Below are 19690 nucleotides of genomic sequence, written 5' to 3'. Positions count from 1 at the left end.
AATAAGAAGAATAATGAGCAAAGAACCCAAACTAGTAGCCATTGCTGTTTTACCAAAAATATTTTTAACTGTTCATATTAATTTTCTTCCTGCTTCTCAATCCTTGAAGTACTACTGCTGATATTTTAAATAGAGCCAAACACTATAACAGTATGACAGTTCCAGGTTATACCATTCAGGTTCCAATCCAACTTCTAAGATAACTGGGTATATGGGAAGGGCAGTTAGGTACCCTTTCAATCACAGGATAACTGGCTGAGGAATATTTCCTTATAATTATTACATAGATGTTTGCCCACCATAAGCCTTCATCCAGTGAGCTCATCCACGAGCCTTCCTGAAAAAGAGATTTGTGACTTGCTATATTAATTGTGCTTTTTTTTTTATTCTTCCCCACACACCATGTGTTGATTCAATGTGCTAAGTGTTAACTGTGAACAGACTGAGGTCGGTGGGACATCGTGGGCAGAAGCAGGTCCTTTTTGTTTACTCCTAAGATCTGTTTGCCATATTCCCTTCGCTCCTCTGCAAACTGCAGGGTTTTGCAATCCCACTCAAAAGGCTTGAATCAAGTCTTTATGTCATTCAGTCACTTCAGGGTTGGGTCCAGTCCACGGACCTGGATGTTTATTTACACATCTTGACCCCAGGTTAGCTCACTGTAATGGCTGTAGCTGTGATTTGCTCTTCAGAGCCCGCCCCTGTGCTACGACGCATATCCTGACACGGACAAATAGTCTCAGCAAAGCTGAAAATCAGTTTCACACAAAGCGACTTCTAACAAGATCTACAGTCCGGCCTCTTATGCCAGGGCAGTTTATCTCTTTGCAGATACTGCAATGAACAAGATTTACCACTATAGCTTCCCCCCTCCGCACTGTCAGGGGTCTGAGCTTCAAATCAGAGGGGAAACTATGAAGAGCACGACTAGAAGAAAGAGTTGCTGAGAATATCAAGCACAAAACCACAGAAGGTGCTGAGCCTGCCCACTGGAGTCCAACCTAGTCACACGCCTTCTCGACTTCTCCTGCTTTGCTTGTTTGGAGTCCCCTGGGGATTTCAATGACACAACCAGACACTGCTTTATGTTTCAGTGGTTCCAAGTTTTCAAGTCGATTTAAGGTTCATAGACCTGACGTTGTGTAGTCAGGAAGATCTGGCTTTGCACAGAGAAAAGAATCCACACAGAGATTCCCTGATGACAGCAAGAGGCAAGTGTTTATCCCTCTCACAGGTGAGACTGGGGGCCTCGGAATGGGCTGGGCAGAGTTTAGATCACATCAGACTGTGCAGATAGCACATGAAACAGAAAATAGCATTTTTTATTTTTGCCACTCGAGATCTTCACAGCAATGAGAGTCCCTGGCAGATTGCTGACAAGAAAGGTCCAAGGCAAAGGTCTCGCCACCCACCCACACAGTACGAAGACAGGGCCCATGTTGGTGTTCCTCAGCATTGTGAATGCATGCGCAATGCTTCCGATCTCAAAGAAACCATTTGTTCTCCATCGGAGCAATCTTGGTAAATGTCACCATGGCTTCATTTACTGCACACAGGTCAACAGCTCCCAAATATGAGAAAGTAGAAGTTACCTTTGAGCACCTTTCCATGTACTTTTGAGAGAGAGGGGGGGGTGGGGAAGTGCCTGCCATAGATGCAGGCTGGGGATTGGGGGAAGGTGGGAGGGAAATTGGAGTTATTGCTGGTGGGAAATGTACACTTGTGGAGGGATAGATGTTGGGACATTATATGACCGAAACCTGACCGTGAGCAGCTTTGTAACTGTGTATCTCATGGTTCATTCATTCATTCATTCATCATCCTGTTATTCGTCAATTGCCTCGAGCAGGCCCCAGTAACGTCTCTTTCATCCTAGCCCTGAGATTATATTCAAGGCTCTTTTAGGGGAATGAGACCCATCATTGTTACTGGTATTTGGCATATTTGGTGCGCCACGGGGAGTTTGCCAGACTCTGCCCTGTGGGCAGGCTATATTCGATAGCCTGCAAGTTTGTCCAGAGTAGGAATGAGATAATAAGATATCATGAAAAGATGTCCTGATAAGATGTATCTCATGGTGACTCCAAAAAAAGTGAATTTTGATTAATTAATTAATTAACTGTCAGAGGAACCCAGGCATGCAGGTCCCGGGCTGAGGTCTCTAAGCCTACTCAGATTAGGAATAGGCCTTCTCCACCCAGACCCCCCTCATCTTCCAGTAGGTAGGCATCACACCCACCAGCTGCCAACAGAGCCAGGTTGGTCTCATCAATGGCCAAGATGCAGAGACTATAAAACCCAGCTCCCGGAAGCACGCGGCCGCATTGCATTTGCGGCCATGCGACATCTTATTTTTTTCCTTTGGAGAACCTGGCAGGCACCAAAAGTATCCTGCCCACACAGCAGAGTCTGGAAAACTTTCGTGTCGTACTCAATATGCCAAATACCAGTAATAATGATGGGTCTCATTCTCCTAATCCTGAAAAAGCATTGAAATGGCTCTTTTAAAATCTCAGGGCTAAGAAGAAGGAGACATTACTGGTGCCTGCTTGAGGAAATCAACGAACAACAGGATGATTGTGATCGTGATCATGATTGTGAATTAATTAATTAAGGAGTTGTCCTTGTCAACAAATTGCCCTCTTCCTTTCTCTTATCTGTCACTGTCCCCAACCTCCATATGATCTTGCATTGGACAGGATGCAACCCTATTCTGCAAGTAAAAACAAAGTTTTACAAATACAATCTCTCTCATAGTCACATGGAGAAGGCTTGGCTTCCTTTAAGCCACTGTGACAGTCTGGCTGTATCTGCCACAGTGTGGTAACGCAGCTCAATACAGCCCAGTCGCCTCTGCTGGCTAGACAGGACTGCTGTTGGTGGAGCAACTTCAGATAAAGCCGAAGAAATGGCTCCTCTAAGTACGACATGATCAAGTGTTGCCGTGGTCACCTGCTTTCCCTCCTGAGAATGTGGTCATGGGCATGCCCTTTGTGACATAGCAAAGCACTGCCTGTTTCTAAGACAGTATCAGACAGAACTGTCTACTTCTAGCTGCAGCATCCCAGAGCCTCTGGAAACTCTGCTGTTCAGAGTAAGTAGAATTCGGACCGTTCAAAGAAGCAAACCTAGGTGTGTTTGTAAACATGGCTGGGACACAGAAGAAAATACATGAAATACTGTTACCATTCCCAACATGTCACACCCAGAACCAGTACCGAGGTTGAGGTTCTGACTTTGGATGGTCACAGTCCCACCCAAGCCGTAGCTCCCCTGAGCAGGCTTGGTGCTGTCCTACAGTCCCTGAACTTCACTGGACATGGTCCCAGAGACCCCTCAAGCACAGCCCGGGTGGCCCCGCTCATCTCTTGCACCCCATGGCCGAGCAGGCTACATCCTCTTGGCAGTCTCGGGGAAACTGCTAGCAGAAAGCTCCACTGTTGCTTCAAGACCTAGAAATTAAGTCTGCACTGGTCACGAATCACGAATCACAACCATCCTGTTATTTGTCAACTGCCTCGAGCAGGCCCCAGTAACGTCTTCTTCATCCTAGCCCTGAGATTTTTAAGAAAGTGCCATATTCAAGGCTGTTTAGGAGAATGAGACCAATCATTGTTACTGGTATTTGGCATATTGGGTACGCCATGGGGAGTTTGCCAGACTCTGCCGTGTGGGCAGGCTACACTCGGTAGCCTGCCAGTTTGTCCAAAGTAGGAATGAGATAATAAGATGTCACGCTTCCGGGAGCTGGGTTTTATAGTCTCTGAGTCTTGGCCATTGGTGGGATTACACAGCACCAGGGGGCCAGTTGGTGGGTGTGACCCCTGCCTACTGGAAGATGAAGGATCTGGGTGGAGGATGCTCAGCCCCGATCCAAGCAGGCTTGGAGATCTCAGCCCCGGGACCTGTGTGCCTTTGTTCCTCTGCTGGTACCTTCATGTGTCTCCTGCCCCCACGCCTGGCTGTCCTCACTGGGGCCCCTTGGAGAGGAGCGGGTTGAGTTTTCCTCCCCACCCCGACCAGTGCTCTGGCAGCCAAAGACCTCCAGAACCAGTCACCACCATGCTGAGACCACTGCACTGGTCAGGGATAAACAAAAGTCAAGTGTATAGCACGCTCCTTTCTGGAAGTTAATGCAGCCACGCACAGTGGAATTCGGCTGCTTTGGTAGCTCTTGATAGAATCAGGAATCCTCAAGTGATCTCAGAAAAAGCAACATCGTGTTTGAAGGATACAACAGTAGGTGGAGATGACTTTCAGCTTCAGACACAGAGACTTGAGTCACACCCCTCATCACATACAACGTTTTCTTCCCTCTGCAGTGATGCTCCAGGATGTTGATGGCATCTTGCGGCATCCAAACTATATCAAGTTCTCTCAACCTTTTCCTTTTCTATTTATTATTTCTGGAGAAAGTAGAAGAGTAGTAGCAAACAGTCACTGCTAGCCTTCACCTCCCTCTGAAGATATTTTCTTGACCTCCCACACAATCTACCGATTCCTGCCACATCTCCCGCACAAGCGGTCCTGTGATCACCCCTCACAAGACCATTTTTGAAGTGGGACTTTGTTTTGTTGTGCTGATTGGCACTGACAACAAGCCTGGAATTCCGTTCACCTCAGAAGAGAATTTCGTGATGCGAACTTTCCTGTACAGGCATGCAACAGCAGCCCATGCCCATGCAGAGGTCTCCAAAACCCACAGTGGCGTCTGTCGCCAAGAGAACCTACCGCCTTCTCGTGTCTCATGATGCCAGACACCCAGACTCCCCGCTCACTTCTCCCAAACACTGACAGGAATCATCACTTACCAGCAATTGGGAAAATAAGGATGATTTAACTTAGTGCCCACACCTTATTCTTCAGAGTTCTAAGACCCGTCCTCAAAACTCATGTTCTTAATCACTTAACTTCCCGTTAGTCGTCGATTTGCTGGAGCGGGCGCCAGTAACGTCTCCATTTGTCCCTGTCGCGTGCTAGTGTAGCCCAATGGCATCTGTTCGCTCTGGGAACACGAAGGGCCTCAAACCGATCGTTCATGATCTTGACGAAGAAGTCTGACCATCTGGTAGGTGGGCGGCCACGCGGTCTTTTGACATCCCGTGGAATCCAATCAGTAACAGCTCTAGTCCAACGGTCTTCTTTAAATCTCATTACGTGACCAGCCCATCTGATTTTCGACACCTTGGCAAATGAGACAGCGTCCCTGATCCTTGATCGTCGACGGATGTCAGAACTCCGGATTCGTTCTCTCACTTGAGTGAAACGTGATATTCCAAGCATAGCTCTTTCTATTCTTCTTTGGGAGACCTGAATAGCGTTCTCATCCTGTTTACGTAGGGCCCAGGTCTCTGAGGCATATGTTAATGCAGGAAGAACAGTGGAATCAAAGAGATGTGCCCGGAGCCAGAGGTTCTTCGTCCTCTTAGCTATTTCTTCGACGTTCTTGAAGGCGTTCCAAGCCGCTCTCTTCCTCCTGCGCAGCTCGGGTGCCAGGTCATTTCTCATGTTGACCTCTCGACCTAGGTAGACATAGCTGTTGCATTCGGAGATGGTCGTTCCATTGAGAGCGAATGGGGCGTCAGGAACAAGGCTATTTCTCATAAACATTGTCTTCGTAAGATTCAGCTGTAGTCCTACCTTTCCACACTCACGGTCAAAGTCGGCCAGCATTTGTGCCGCTTGGCTGATGTTTGGTGTTATTAAAACAATGTCATCAGCAAAGCGGAGGTGGTGTAATTGCCGACCATCTACCTTCACTCCCATTCCTTCCCATTCCAGTCGTCGCATGATGTTCTCGAGGGTGGCACTGAAGAGTTTTGGTGAAATGGTATCACCCTGCCGCACCCCTCTCTTGACATCAACGATCACTTCTTTGTAGAATGGTGAGATCCTGGTAGTGAATCCGCAATAGAGCTCATGGAGGATCCTGATGTACTGGGCTTGAATGCCCTGATTGGCTAGGGCTTCAATGACCACTTCCGTCTCAACAGAATCAAAGGCCTTCTTTAAATCAATGAACGTTAAGCAGAGCGGCATCTTGAACTCCCGAGAAACCTCAATGAGCTTGGTTATCGTGTGGATATGGTCGATGGTGCTGAATCCTTTGCGGAACCCTGCTTGCTCGCATGGTTGTCCTTCATCTAATGTTCTGCCAATCCTATTCAGGATGACTCTAGTGAACAGCTTGTAGATGACAGACAATAGGCAGATCGGGCGATAGTTGCCAATGTCATGGATGTCTCCCTTCTTGAACAGTAGTACGGTCCTGCTGGTTTTCCATTGGGACGGAACCTTGCATTCAGACAGGTAGCGAGTGAAGAGCCGAGCCAGTGTATTGATGAGTACTGATGGCAGGTTCTTCAGGTGTTCAGGTCTGACCTTGTCTGGGCTGGGTGCTGTTTGTTTCTTTACCAACGAAATGGCGTGTCGGATTTCGGAGGGGAGAACGTTGGGAACAACATACCCATCCTGTGGAATTTGGTATGTTGGCAAGTGGACATGGCTATCGAAGAGATTTGAGTAGAAGTCATGGATAATCTTCTCCATTGCCGTTCTGGAGGATGTGATGGATCCATCAGGACGTCGGAGGGCAGTCATCTTGGTCTTATAGTTGGCGAAGGACAGGCGGACCTTACGAATACTTTTCCCGGCTTCTGCCGCATCTACCAGTACTTCTGCTCTTCTCTCTTTGAGGTCTTCCTTGATCGCATCTCTGCACTGCTTTGCAAGCTCGGACGTTAGCTTGCGGTTGCCTGAGGCATGCGCCAAACCACGCTGGCGAATTAGCTCAAGAGTTTTCGAAGATAGGCGACTTTTTGTGGCTATCTCTCTCTTGGCGTTCCTCGCACATTCATGGAGGTGCTGAACCAGTCGATCGTATTCCTCGTCAATGTTGTCAACAATGGCATCTTCCCATGTTGCCGCAATAGTACCAAAGAGTTCCCAGTTGGTGGTCATTCTGGGAGTTCAAAACTCATGCTAAAAAAAAAATTCAACAGGATAGTGTTATGGTGGGAGTTAAAAGATTCAAAACTACAGTATTGGAGCCAGAATGCTGGCTCTGGGGGTGGGTCACAGGCCTGGGTGCGGCCAATATGGAGTAATTCCCAGCACCGCATGGTCCCTGGAGCATTACCAAGGGCAGCCGTGAGGGCCCTGATGGTCCCTGACAGTTCAGACCCAACAGTTGTACATCCTTCGACTCTTATTGGAACCCACTTTTTGTCAAAAAATCACAGGGCAGGGCCCTGGGGCCTCTGGAGCAGAGCTTGGGGGGGGACCCTAAAACCACAGCTCTTACCAAGCAGAAGCTGAGCTAATGGTGAACAACATCTACCAGCGACTCTTACTACAGCCATTGCTACCTCGCAGAGGGCAACAGCATGACAGGAACAAGCAAGAGGCTGTGCTTACAGCATGGTGGGCTCAAATCTTAGCGCAGCTACCCCCCAATCCACCAGTTGTCTACTGTCCTCTAACTGAGTCATCGAGAAAGACGATGGTTTTATGCATTTAGAAAAGTCTCTGAAAATTTAAATAATATTTGTTAATGCTATTGGTGAATTTTTTCCCCTCTGTTCATAATTCGGTTAGATTAATTAGTTTAATCAATTGTACTGACTAAAATAATTTAATTCTACAGGACTGTTTTCTTCAGCAGGGGGAGAGAAGCATATTTTAAAAAATATGAAGAATAAAAGAATATGTTTGAATTCTTTGGGATATGTATTATTTAACCACAATTTGAAAAGCACAAATTTGGGGGTTATGTTTTTACCATTAGGAAACAAAAACACTCCTTTCTCAAGGTAATAATTGCCACCATTTCATCTTCCAAGAAAAAGCTTTAGAGAAAAAATTAGGAGCCAAACTCCACTATGCCTTAATCTGTAACTGCCTAGGAGCCAGTGTGCACTGGGCTAACAGCACCAGCCTCGGAGCGGGTCCCCACAGCTGCTGAGAACGAGAAGCCCAGAGGCGCTGAGGAGCCTGTTCCTGGCTGTGCGGGAAGGCAAAGGCAAGAGAGGAAGCTGAAACAGAACCTATATCTGAAGCCTTTTCCTTCTTCCAGTCTGATGGAATCACGTGAGTTCTTTCCTGCAGGTTAGCTTAATGGCATGCTGGATGGATTTTATTTTTTTATTTTGTTTTTGTTTTCATTTTTTGGGTCACACCCAGCGATGCTCAGGGGTTACTCCTGGCTCATGCACTCAGGAATTACTCCTGGAAGTACCCGGGGGACCATATGGGATGCTGGGAATCGAACCTGGGTCGGCCGTGTGTAAGGCAAATGCCCTACCCGCTGTGCTATCGCTCCAGCCCCATAGGTGGATTTTAAATGGGCTCACAACCATATCACAGAACCTTCATCTCAAGAAGATATTTTCATAGACCAATAGTGATTAATGTCACAAATAAATCTATTCCTACCTATCAAAGAGCGAAAAATGGGTTAAGAGCGACTATACAGCAGGGAGGGCATTTGCCTTGCATGTGGCTGACCCGAGTTCAATCCCTGGAATCCCATACGGTCCCCCAAGCACTGCCATGAGTAATTCCTGTGTGTAGAGCCAGGAGGAACCCCAATGTATTGCAGGATGTGACCCAAAAAGCAAAAGCAAAAAAAAGAGCAAAAAATAATGTTTTTAAAGACCCAGGAATGATTTGGGATGGAGAGTCCAGCGCTAAATGCTTTAAATGACTTATCCTTCCCCAGTTTCTCCTCCTCCCCAAGGGTGCTGGGGTCTGAACTGGCCTCTTCCCGCTGAAGTCTTGCTTCAGTTGCTTCTCGGGGTCGCCACTTCACAGAGCGCACCCAGGTCTGAGGTGGGGTGGGGGGCGGGCCCTGGTCCCCTGGACAAAGGGCGCCACCAGAGAAAGGCATTTATTTTTATAGTATCACTTCCTTACTCTCCCAAATGAAAACTGTTTGGATTAGTTATTATTAAATAAGAAGGGGCAGAAACCTCAAATCTAATTTGGTTTTCACTCGTTGCAGCTCTATTTATTTATCTTTCATTCGTCACTTAGCTTGGGAAATGATGGAAAAAGAGCTTAGCCATTCCTTGCGCTGTGCGTGTGGAAGCTCGAGTCTGGAGCCTCTCAGTTCCTGGCATTATTGAGGACTTATCGCTTAAGTCTCTTGCTTCTCCTCGAGTACCTGGTAACGGAGAGGGGGGACGCAGGGGGGACTGTTCCACAGCACCCAGCCTCTGGCACAGACCGCCTCCTCGGAGCAAGGTCACCAGGACAGCTCTTGGGCTCCTTCTGCTACCAAGATGATGACAGCACACAGGGAGCCAAGGGTGACCCCCATGTCACACGTTCGTGATGATAGTTTGTGTGAACTAAGAGCATCAGCAAACACTGAGGAGGCTCCCTCAGCCCGGGGTGGAGAGGAAAGAGCTCGGGTCTCCACTGGGAGCTAGAGAAGTCGTTATTAGGCTTGTAAGACTTTCGGTAATGTTGTCGAGCTTGGGGACAGAGAAAGAACAGCACATGGGCTTGGGACACAGGGAAGGGTGGGCTTCTGGGGCTCAAGGGGTACAGTTCCACTGCTCTGGGCACTCTGCAATCACACACCATCCCGGGGTGTTGCCCCGTGCTGTGCCTCTTGCCCTGAGTCTGACCGTACCGCCCTCTGCCAACAGCAGGCCTCATCTTCCCTCACACATGCATCACAGGGTGATGTCATCGGTCTTCTTTGTTGTTTTTTTTTTATTGGGGGCACACCCAGGGGTACTCAGGACTTAGTCCTGCCTCTGCACTCAAGCACATTCCAGGGGGAACCATGCAGGTGCCAGGGATGGAGCCTGGTCAATCCCTACCGCTCTCTCTCCCAGCCCCTGTTGCCGGCTTAACTCTACCATGGGTAGACAGGTTTGGCCAACAAAGGGAAGTGGGGGGAGCAGATTAGGAGAGACCCTCTCCCCTGCTTACTGGCAAAGGTCCCTTAAGCCTCCTTATAGCCTCTCTGTGACCACAGTGACCGTCTCACAGGGCGCACCCTCCCAGGCCTGCTCTGATGGACAAACCACCCCCGTAGACAGACGCAGGAGTGCTCGGTCTGATCTCCACGTCACTTCCACTCATCACCCAAATCTGCTTATCGCTTAATCCTCATCCAGGTCAGCCTCCTCTCAAGAAAGTTTCTATCTCCCACTTGATACCCATCTCCCCTGCCCTGCCCCAATCAGTTCTTAACATATGATTTGAATGAAGCTGCTTTCTTCCAAAAAAAATACTATCACTGTCTTTCTCCCCATTTTCAGGCAGAAGCACAGAGGCACAAATTTCCCCAGGTTTCACAAAGAACAGATTCTAGAATTGGGAATTAAACCCAATTTAACGGGGAAGAGAGTGAGAGTGCATCAGGTAAGGCATCCCATATGGTCCCAAGTACCACCCGGAGGGATTTCTGAATGCAGAACCAGGAGTAACTCCTGAGCATTGCAGGGAGAGGCCCAAAAACAAACAAAGAAAAAATTAAAACAAAAAGGTAACCCCTGGTTGGCTGGCTAGAAACCCCCTTCCCTGAACCTCTGGGCATGAACACATAGACCAGGAATCCTGCGGGACTTAAATTATAATATGCTTCAGTAGATGAACAGGTCGATTCTTTGAAAGAAGAAACTAGAGTTTGTTCAAGATAATGACATAAGAGATACCTGAGCCACTCCATTAGGCCACGCACAGAGCAGATACCAATGAAAGGAACCCAGGGACCCGCTGACGATGCCCCATAATTCGGCAAGTGAAAAAAACATCCACACCAATACAAATATGAATCTCTCGGAGAGCCTGGCAAGCTACTGAGAGTATCTCACCTGCATGGCAAAGCCTGGCAAGCTACCCATGAGGTATTCGATATGCCAAACACAATAACATTTCTCACAATGGAGATGTTACTGGGCCTGCTCGAGCAAATCAATGAACAATGGGAGGACAGTGACAGTGACAGTGATGGAAGTCTGAGAAACATTTTTGCCCACAGCACAGAGCCATAAAATTGGGGTGAAACGACTTACCAGATTTTCTCTGAGGAACAAAAACCTTGTATTCCACATTTAGCACTCCAACTTTTTTTTAATTGAATCACCGTGAGATACAGTTACAAAGCTTTCATGTTTGAGTTTCAGTCATACAATTCTGGAATACCCATCTCTCCACGATTGCACATTCTCCACCACCAATGTCCCCAGTATCTCTCCGCCCCTCCCCAACCCTCCCCATTCCTCTGTGGCAGACAATTTCCCCCATACTTTCTACTTCGGGACATTATGGTTTGCAACACAGATACTGAGAGGCCATCAAGTTTGGTCCTTTCTCTACTTTCAGCACACATCTTCCATCCCGAGCGATCCCTCCAACCACCATTGACTTAGTGATTGCTTCTCTGTCCCAGCTGCCTTCTTCCCCCGCTCATGAGACAGACTTCCAACTATGGGGCAATCTTCCTGGCCCTTGTCTCTACTGTCCTTGGGTGTCAGTCTCATATTATGTTACTTTATATTCCACAAATGAAGCACTCCAACTTTTAAGACTGACTCAAGTACTGTCCTCCAAAAAAATTAGTTCTGAAATCCAGTGAAGCTTAAGCTCATGACCTTAGCAAACAAAGCAGCAGCTGTTGGCGGCAGGAGCCTGGCTGGGGCTCTCTCCAAACCCGGGCCAAGGGAACAGGCAGGATCATTCAGGACCATGTACATCTGAGAAAGGGTCCAGACCCTCTAGGAGATGCTTCCTTCAAGCCAAGCTTCTCAGTGAGCATACACTGAAGCTCTATCTGTAATTCACCACTGATACCTCTCTACTTTATTCCCTTGACCTCTTCGAAGACACTAATTTCCTCGGAAGTCGCCAGAACACAAGTCTGCATTCTGGTTTCTGAAGCTGCTGACCAAACTCTGATAGCAGCTCCTATCGCAAGTCCCACAAGCAGTAAAGAAGAAAGTTAAAGTTATTGACAAGCGCAGAACCATCATTCACAGGAGCAACTATGTGCCTGGATCAAGGGGATGTAGCAAAAATGCCGATTTCCCAGTTACTCAGTGTTAAGGATTTAACTACTTACGTTCTTAGCCACCACTAAGAACTGGTCAAGTTTCCAATCACTCTGCATTGATGTGCTGACTGGGATTATCTTCTTCTGAACACTGATGTGTCTTGCCATATCCTCATCTTCTGAAAGCTGCAAAGAGAAAATACCACAGCTTGGATGAGCACAAAGGTTTGAGAAACAACCAAAATATCATGTTAGGATAATTGACAAAGTTCAATTCCGACAAAAGACACCAATAAAACTGAGAGTGACTTTAACACAGAATCACAATCAGTGTTGAGTAAATTTAAAAATATAGAGGAATATTTCAGCACACAAGCAAAAACCAGAATAAATATCCATAAACAGAACTTAATGTAATAGATTATTTAATAAAGGGTCAAAATAACTATTATAAAATGCTTATTGAAGTCCTGAAATAACTGAATGAACAAAGTAAGAATTTCAACAGGGATTAAAATATTAATTTTATATGTAAGAACACTGAAATATAAAACAAAATAGCAGATTTTCTATAATTTTGTTGAAAAATTTAATAGAACTAGATAGCAAGGTAAAATAAAGGGTCAGCAAACTCAAAGACATCCAATTTAGTGAAAATGAATGTCATGGAATTCACTCAATAGCAAAAAAAATGGATCATTTTTAATGCATTATTCATAACAAGCCATATATAATAAAGTACTTAGGACCTGCTTTGGGGGTAGGTTTGGGTGCTGGTGGGAAAATTCAAAGTAAAGGTTGTGGGAAGGTATTATGGGGGTGGGATTGGTGTTGGAATATTCAATGTAATAAATTATTGTGCACAAATTTATTAAAAACAAAATATAATGGGGGGAAAAGGATCCCAATCTCATTTTGGTTAAAAAAAAGACTACTGGTTAAATATTTTCAAAAAACAACATGAACACTCCTCAAAATCTAAAAAAATGAGTTTCTGGTGGAGAGAGCAGTGGTTTGAGGGGATCAACATTCTGGTGGAGGGTGTCATTGGAGAATTCGATGCATAAAACCCCAACCTTAACAGTATCCTAAGACATGGTTCTTAAGACAAAATAAATTTGGCATATACCACGTCACTGTTCCCACAGGCATGCACAGTCTTCTCCTATATTACTGTTTTGGGTTTGCCTGTTTGTCACCAGGCATCACTGTGACGTGTAACACCTTGGCTCGTGTGGCATACTTTAAATACGTTATAATCTGTATGCCTCAATAAAGCTAAGATGATCACATACTTTGAATAAAAGGGGTAACATTTATTGGCCTCTACGTGACACAGCGCTGAATGATTTATATGTATTTAAAAATTAACTTTATTCTCAAGGCATCATGAAGGTGTTAGCCAAATTATAGGGGATAAAATGTTTTCCCCCTTGCCCGTGGCATCTTAAAATGTCAGATATCACAATGAAGCGCTTTAAGGCTGAGTGAGGAGGTGAAAAGAAAGCCAAGAAAAGTGCCTCCGTTCAGTGTGCGCTTCCTCCCCAGGCAGAGGGGAGTCTCGTTCCAGATGGCCTGCATGGTATAAATTGGGTATTTCCTTCTCCCTTTGCTGAAAAACCACGTGTGTGTGTGTGTGGGGGGGGGGGGGGGGGGGTTGCAAGCAAAATGTAAATGAGGCGTAATTCATAAAATAGCACATTTTTGAAAAAAACAAAAATGGAAATAAGGGTAAGTTCTGTATCATTAGTGACGTAGTCTGCTTGAGGTCAGCCTGCCAGCTGCTCTTGTTCTTTGGTGCTCAGGGCACCAGGACTCCACCAGTGTGAGGGTATGCAGGGCCAGCCTCCAACTGGGTCCTTCTGCGTGCAGAGCATGAAGTTCCCACCTTTGAATTCTCTTCCCATCTATTATATTCAATTGTATATTCATCCATTCTTTCAACTGTAGGCTTATGGTATAACACAAGAACCCAGCCAATGGCTTACACATTAAAAGAGAGTAGGGATCCTAGCGTTAATTAGTTCTGATAACCCACTACCATCGGACAGCCTAGAAAAGATGAAGTCATGAAATTTACATACAAGTGGTACTACATGGAAAGTATCATATTAAGCGAAATGAGTCAGAAAGAGCGGGATAGACATAGAAAGATTGCATTCATCTGGGGAACATAAAGCAACAAAATGGGAGACTAACACCCAGGAGTGGCTGAGATTAGTACCAGGAATTTTGCACCATGACTTGGAGGCCAGCCACATGTGCTATGGGAAGGGGAAGCTCAGATAGAGAAGGGAGCACCAAATAAAGGGTGTTGGGAGGATCCTCCCAGGATGGGAGAAGCATGCTAAAGTAGACTATAGGCCAAACGTGATTTCCACTCAATGCCTCTCTTGAAAACCACAGAACCCAAAAGGAGAGAGAGAGAACAAAAGGGAATACCCTGCCACAGAGGCAGGGTGGGATGGGGGATGGGGGGTGGGAGGGATACTGGGACCCGTGGTGGTGGAAAATGGGCACTGGTGGAGGGATGGGTACTTGATCATTGTATAACTGAAACCCAAGCACAAAATTTGTAAGTCTATAACTGTACCTCATGGTGTTTCACTAATAAAATAAATAAATAAACAAAAATAAAAAATAAAAGAGAGTAGGAATATTATAGAGATCGTGTGTGAGAAAGAGAGAGAGTGAGTGAGTGAGTGAAAGAGAGAAAGGTTTTGTCTTTTTTTCCTGCAAGTTAAAAACTTTTTATCATAGTTTAGGTGAGATGGTTGCAATACTTTAGAGCTTGTTGTATAGATGGGCACGTATAGCTCCCTTCCACCACCAAATGCCATGACGTTTAGAAATGAACCTTCTCTCTTAGCAAAGTTGTTTTGTCTGTTTAGAATGCTTTATGATTCCATACACATTTTAATTGTTTTACTTTTTTCAAAATCCTGAAGATTATCATCAGAATTTTCACAGGTATTCCATTAAATTTACATAATGCATACACAAAATAGTCATTTGACAAAGTTAACTCTTCCAACCCATGAATCTGAGCTATTTTTTCATTTCCTGGTGTCTTTATTTTTTGCAATAGTGACACTGTTTTTGATACATGCCTTTCAAGTACTCTGATGACTCCTACTATTCAGTGCTTTGGAACTATTTTGAACAGGGCTGTCACTTTTGTTTTTTGGTTTGTTTGTTTGTTTGTTTTGCTTTTTGGGTTACACCCGGCAATGTACAGAGGTTAATCCTGGCTCTGCACTCAGGAATTACTCCTGGCAGTGCTCAGGGGACCATATGGGATGCTGGGAATGGAACCCCAGTGGGCCACTTGCAAGGCAGACGCCCTCCCCGCTGTGCTATCGCTCCAGCCCCAGGACTGTCACTTTTATTTACTTCTCTCTCAGGCATTTCTGTATACTTTATATGTATACATTCTCCTCTGTGGATTTTGTATCTGCTACTTTGTTGGATGGGTAGTATGTTTCTAAGAGAATTTTGTGTGTTTAGAGTTTTCCATGTGTATTTCATGTCATCTGCACATAGTTTAACTTCTTCTCAAATTTGGATCCGTTTTATTTCTTTCTTCTATCTTGACTGCTGTGGATAGGACTTCCAAAACTATACTGAATAATCGTGGCGAAGTAGCCATTCTTACCTTGTGCCTGATGTCAAGGGGAAAGCTTCAGATTTTCACCATTGAGTAGGATGTTATCTGTGGGTTTGTTGTAAATGGCTCTTGCTATCTTGAGTTACATTTTTTCTCTCCCTATTTTATTATTTTGAGTAAAGAGCATTTATTAGGAATGGACGTTGAATTTTATTACAAGATCTGAACGTGTCTATTGATATAGTCATATGATCTTTTTTCTTTTTGTTGTTATGATGTATTGTATTAATTGACTTGTGTATATTGAACCATCTTTGCATCCCTGGAATGAATTTCAATTGATCATGGTAAATTATACTTTTAACATATTGGTGGAATATTGATATCAATTTTCATCAGGGATAATATTCTGAAATTTTCTCTTTTTTTTGAGTGATATTTCTGTTTCTTTGGGTATTGGGCTAAGTTAATGTTGGCTTCATAGAAGATGTTAGAAATATTTCATGTCTTTAATATTTTGGAAGAGCTTATGGAATATGTTCCATAATTCTTCCTTGACAATTTGGTAGAACGTACTAATGAAACTGTTTGGACTCTGACTTTGTTCTTGGGGAGATTTTTTTAAAATTTTTTAATTTTTATTAGTGAGACATCATGAGGTACAGTTGTAGACTTACAAATTTTTGTGTTTGGGTTTCAATTATACAATGATCAAATGCCCATCCCTCCACCAGTGCCCATTTCCCACCACCACCACGGATCCCAGTATCCCTCCCACCCTCCATCCCTCCCATCCCACCCTGCCTCTGTGGCAGGGCATTCCCTTTTGTTCTCCCAATTCTTGGGGAGATTTTTAATCATGGTTGGTCTTTTCAGGTTTTCTGCTTCTAAATAGTTTGGAGGTTAAAAGATTCTAAGACATCATGATACTTGATCACTTGATCACTTGATACCGTGTTACTAATTGATTTGCTTGAGCGGGCGCCAGTAACATCTCCATTCATCCCTGTTGCGTGCTAGCGTAGTCCAATGGGCATTTGCTCATTCTAGGAACATGCAGAGCCCCAAACCAATCATTCAGGGTCTTCACGAAGAAGTCTGACCATCTTGTAGGTGGGCGTCCACACGATCTTTTGACGTCCCATGGAATCCCATCAGTAATGGCTCTAGTCCAGCGGTCGTCTCTAAATCTCATTACATGTCCAGCCCATCTGATTTTTGATGCCTTGGCAAATGAGACAGCGTCCCTGATTCTTGAGTGTTGACGGAGATTGGAACTCCAGATTCTATCTCTCATTTGAGTGAAGCGTGATACTCCAAGCATAGCTCTTTTGATTCCTCTTTGAGAGACCGAATAGAGTTCTCATCCTGTTTGCATAGGGCCCAGGTCTCTGAGGCATATGTTAATGCAGGAAGAACAGTGGAATCAAAGAGATGTGCTCGGAGCTGGAAGTTCTTTGTCCTCATTTCTTCAATGCTCTTGAAGGCGTTCCAAGCAACTCTCTTCCTCCTGCATAACTCAGGTGCCAGGTCATTCGTCATGTTGACTTCTCGACCTAGGTATACATAACTGTTGCATTCGGAGATGGTCGTTCCGTTGAGAGTGAATGGAACATCAGGAACAAGACTGTTTCTCATGAACATTGTCTTTGTGAGATTCAGTTGTAATCCGACCTTTTCACACTCACGGTCGAAGTCGGCCAGCATTTGTGTCGCTTGGCTGATGTTTGGTGTTATTAAAACAATGTCATCAGTAAAGCGGAGGTGGTGTAGTTGCCGACCATCTATCTTCACTCCCATTCCTTCCCATTCCAGTCGTCGCATGATGTTCTTGAGGGTGTCACTGAAGAGTTTCGGTGAAATGGTATCACCCTGGCAAACCCCTCTCTTGACATCAATGATTACTTCTTTGTAGAATGGTGAGATCCTGGTAGTGAATCCGCAATACAGCTCATGGAGGATCCTGATGTATTGAGTTTGAACGCCCTGACTGGCTCGGGCTTGCGGTTGCCTGAGGCTTGCGCCAAGCCACTTTGGCGAATAAGTTTAAGAGTGTTCGAAGAAAGGTGTTTTTTTGTGGTTATCTCTCTCTTAGCATTTCTCGCACAATCATGGAGGTGCTGAACCAGTCGATCGGATTCCTCACCAATGTTATCAATGACGGCATCTTCCCATGTTGCTGCAACAGAGCCAAAGAGCTCCCAGTGGGTGCTCATTCTGGGAGTTCTCTTCTTAAACTTTGCATTCTTTTCTCCCCGCTCTGTGAAGTAGAATTTTTCATGAAGGAGACAGTGGTCCGATCCCGTTTGGAATTTTGGGACAACAGCAACATTGATCAGGCAAAACCACCAATTGAATATGATGTGGTCTATTTCATTGTGGAACCGTCCACTGGGAGACTCCCATGTCCAACTTTTTAGATTCGGCCTTTTGGAACTGTGAGTTACCATGGATGGTCTTGGTTGACATGATGAACTCAGACAGTCTCTCACCCTGTTTGTTCCATTCTAGGCCATGGGTCCCGATGTGGAATTCTTCAGCTGATCTTCTTGGTCCTATCTTGGCATTAAAATCACTGACAATTATCTTGTAGAAGATGTGGTCTTCTTTATAGCACTTCTCTAGTTCTATGAAGAACTTCTCAATTTATTCTCATCAAAATTGGATGTTAGTGCATAGACAACGAAGATAGAAACTGCCAGCAGTGAGCCATATCTATTCAAGTGTAATCATCCCATTCGGGTTGTTAGGCATCTGAATGAATCAATGCTCATGGCTAAGTTCGTGTTGACAAGGATACCGACACCACCGACGCCTTTTTTGTCACATGTTCCAAGGTACAGTTCTTCTCCAGTGTCTAAAACAGCGTGATGTGATTGATGCCTTCTCGTCTCGGTCAGACCAATGATGTTGTACTTGATCTTTCGTGCTTGCACCATCAGGTCCTCGATGGATGCATCTGATGCCAGCGTACGTGCATTGAAGGTACAGACGATCATTTTTGTCTTTCTTCGTTTTGGCAGCCTAGTTCGGCCTTGTGATTTTATCAGTCTCTCCTTCCACATCCTTCTTGACTCTGCCGTATTCAGGGTCAGGGGAATGAGATCCATTTTGTTTACTGGATTTGGCATATCGAATATACCACGGATAGCTTGCCAGGCTCAGCTGTGTGGATGGAATATTCAAGGTAGCCTGAAAACATAAATGAACTTTACAGGTGTTCCTATTCGGGCATATGTGCTGTTATGATGCATTGCTTTTAAAAACAAAATTACCACCATGAGGTGTACAGTACAAGTACTTCCCAACCTTCCACTCTGAGCCAGTATGCTATGAGAGCTCACATGTGTCTTCTGTAGGGGAGAAGGTTGGATTCTGTAGGCTGATCTATAACACCTTTTGATAAGCAGGGTCAGCACATGGCACTTTAATATGAAATATGCACGGGAAAAATGTGTCCTGGTTTCTCCATGATGAATTTTTTACCCTTTGACATTCATTTTTAATAGGAGTCTATTCAGCATTGCTTGGCAAGTTGTTTTAAATGCAGCAAATATCTTCAGTCGCTCGTCTGAGAATGTTATATCACTCCCTAAAATCTCAGTCATATCTTCTCAGGGGATAGGATTTAATATTTTGAATACACCATTCCATTCTCTTCATGTTTGTGTAGTTCATTTGAGAAATCTGAATGGAATTTTATGTTGCTTCCCTAGTCGTTGAGGTTTTGCTTCTTCTTCCTTGCTTTTTTAAGGATCCCACCTTTCTCTTTGTTTCTTTTTTATTGTTTTTTAATTTTTATTAGTGAAACACCACGAGGTACAGTTGTAGACGTACAAATTTTTGTGCTTGGGTTTCAGTTATACAATGATCAAGTACCCATCCCTCCACCAGCACCCATCCTCCACCACCACGGGTCCCAGTATCCCTCCCAACCCCCATCCCCCACCTCCCACCCTGCCTCTGTGGCAGGGCATTCCCTTTTGTTCTCTCTCTTCTTTTGGGTGTTGCGGTCTGCAAAAGAGACATTGAGTGGCAATCATGTTTGGTCTATAGTCTACTTTCAGCTAATGATA

The 19690-nt window shown here is 44.9% G+C and overlaps 1 long non-coding RNA gene across 1 annotated transcript; it reads left to right on the top strand.

Moving 5' to 3' along the window:
• The first annotated feature begins 800 nt into the window (after window positions 1–800).
• On the top strand, window positions 801–4897 carry LOC130020703 (uncharacterized). The gene is made up of 2 exons (XR_008792015.1): window positions 801–1784; window positions 2066–4897. It is a non-coding gene; the product is annotated as an uncharacterized LOC130020703 (long non-coding RNA).
• The last annotated feature ends 14793 nt before the right edge of the window (window positions 4898–19690 follow it).

This window comes from Sorex fumeus, unplaced genomic scaffold (assembly GCF_029834395.1).
Source record: "Sorex fumeus unplaced genomic scaffold, SorFum_2.1 ptg000002l, whole genome shotgun sequence".
NCBI classification, from domain to species: domain Eukaryota; kingdom Metazoa; phylum Chordata; class Mammalia; order Eulipotyphla; family Soricidae; genus Sorex; species Sorex fumeus.
Note: the sequence above shows the minus strand (reverse complement) of the source record. Positions and strands in the feature narration are given on the sequence as shown.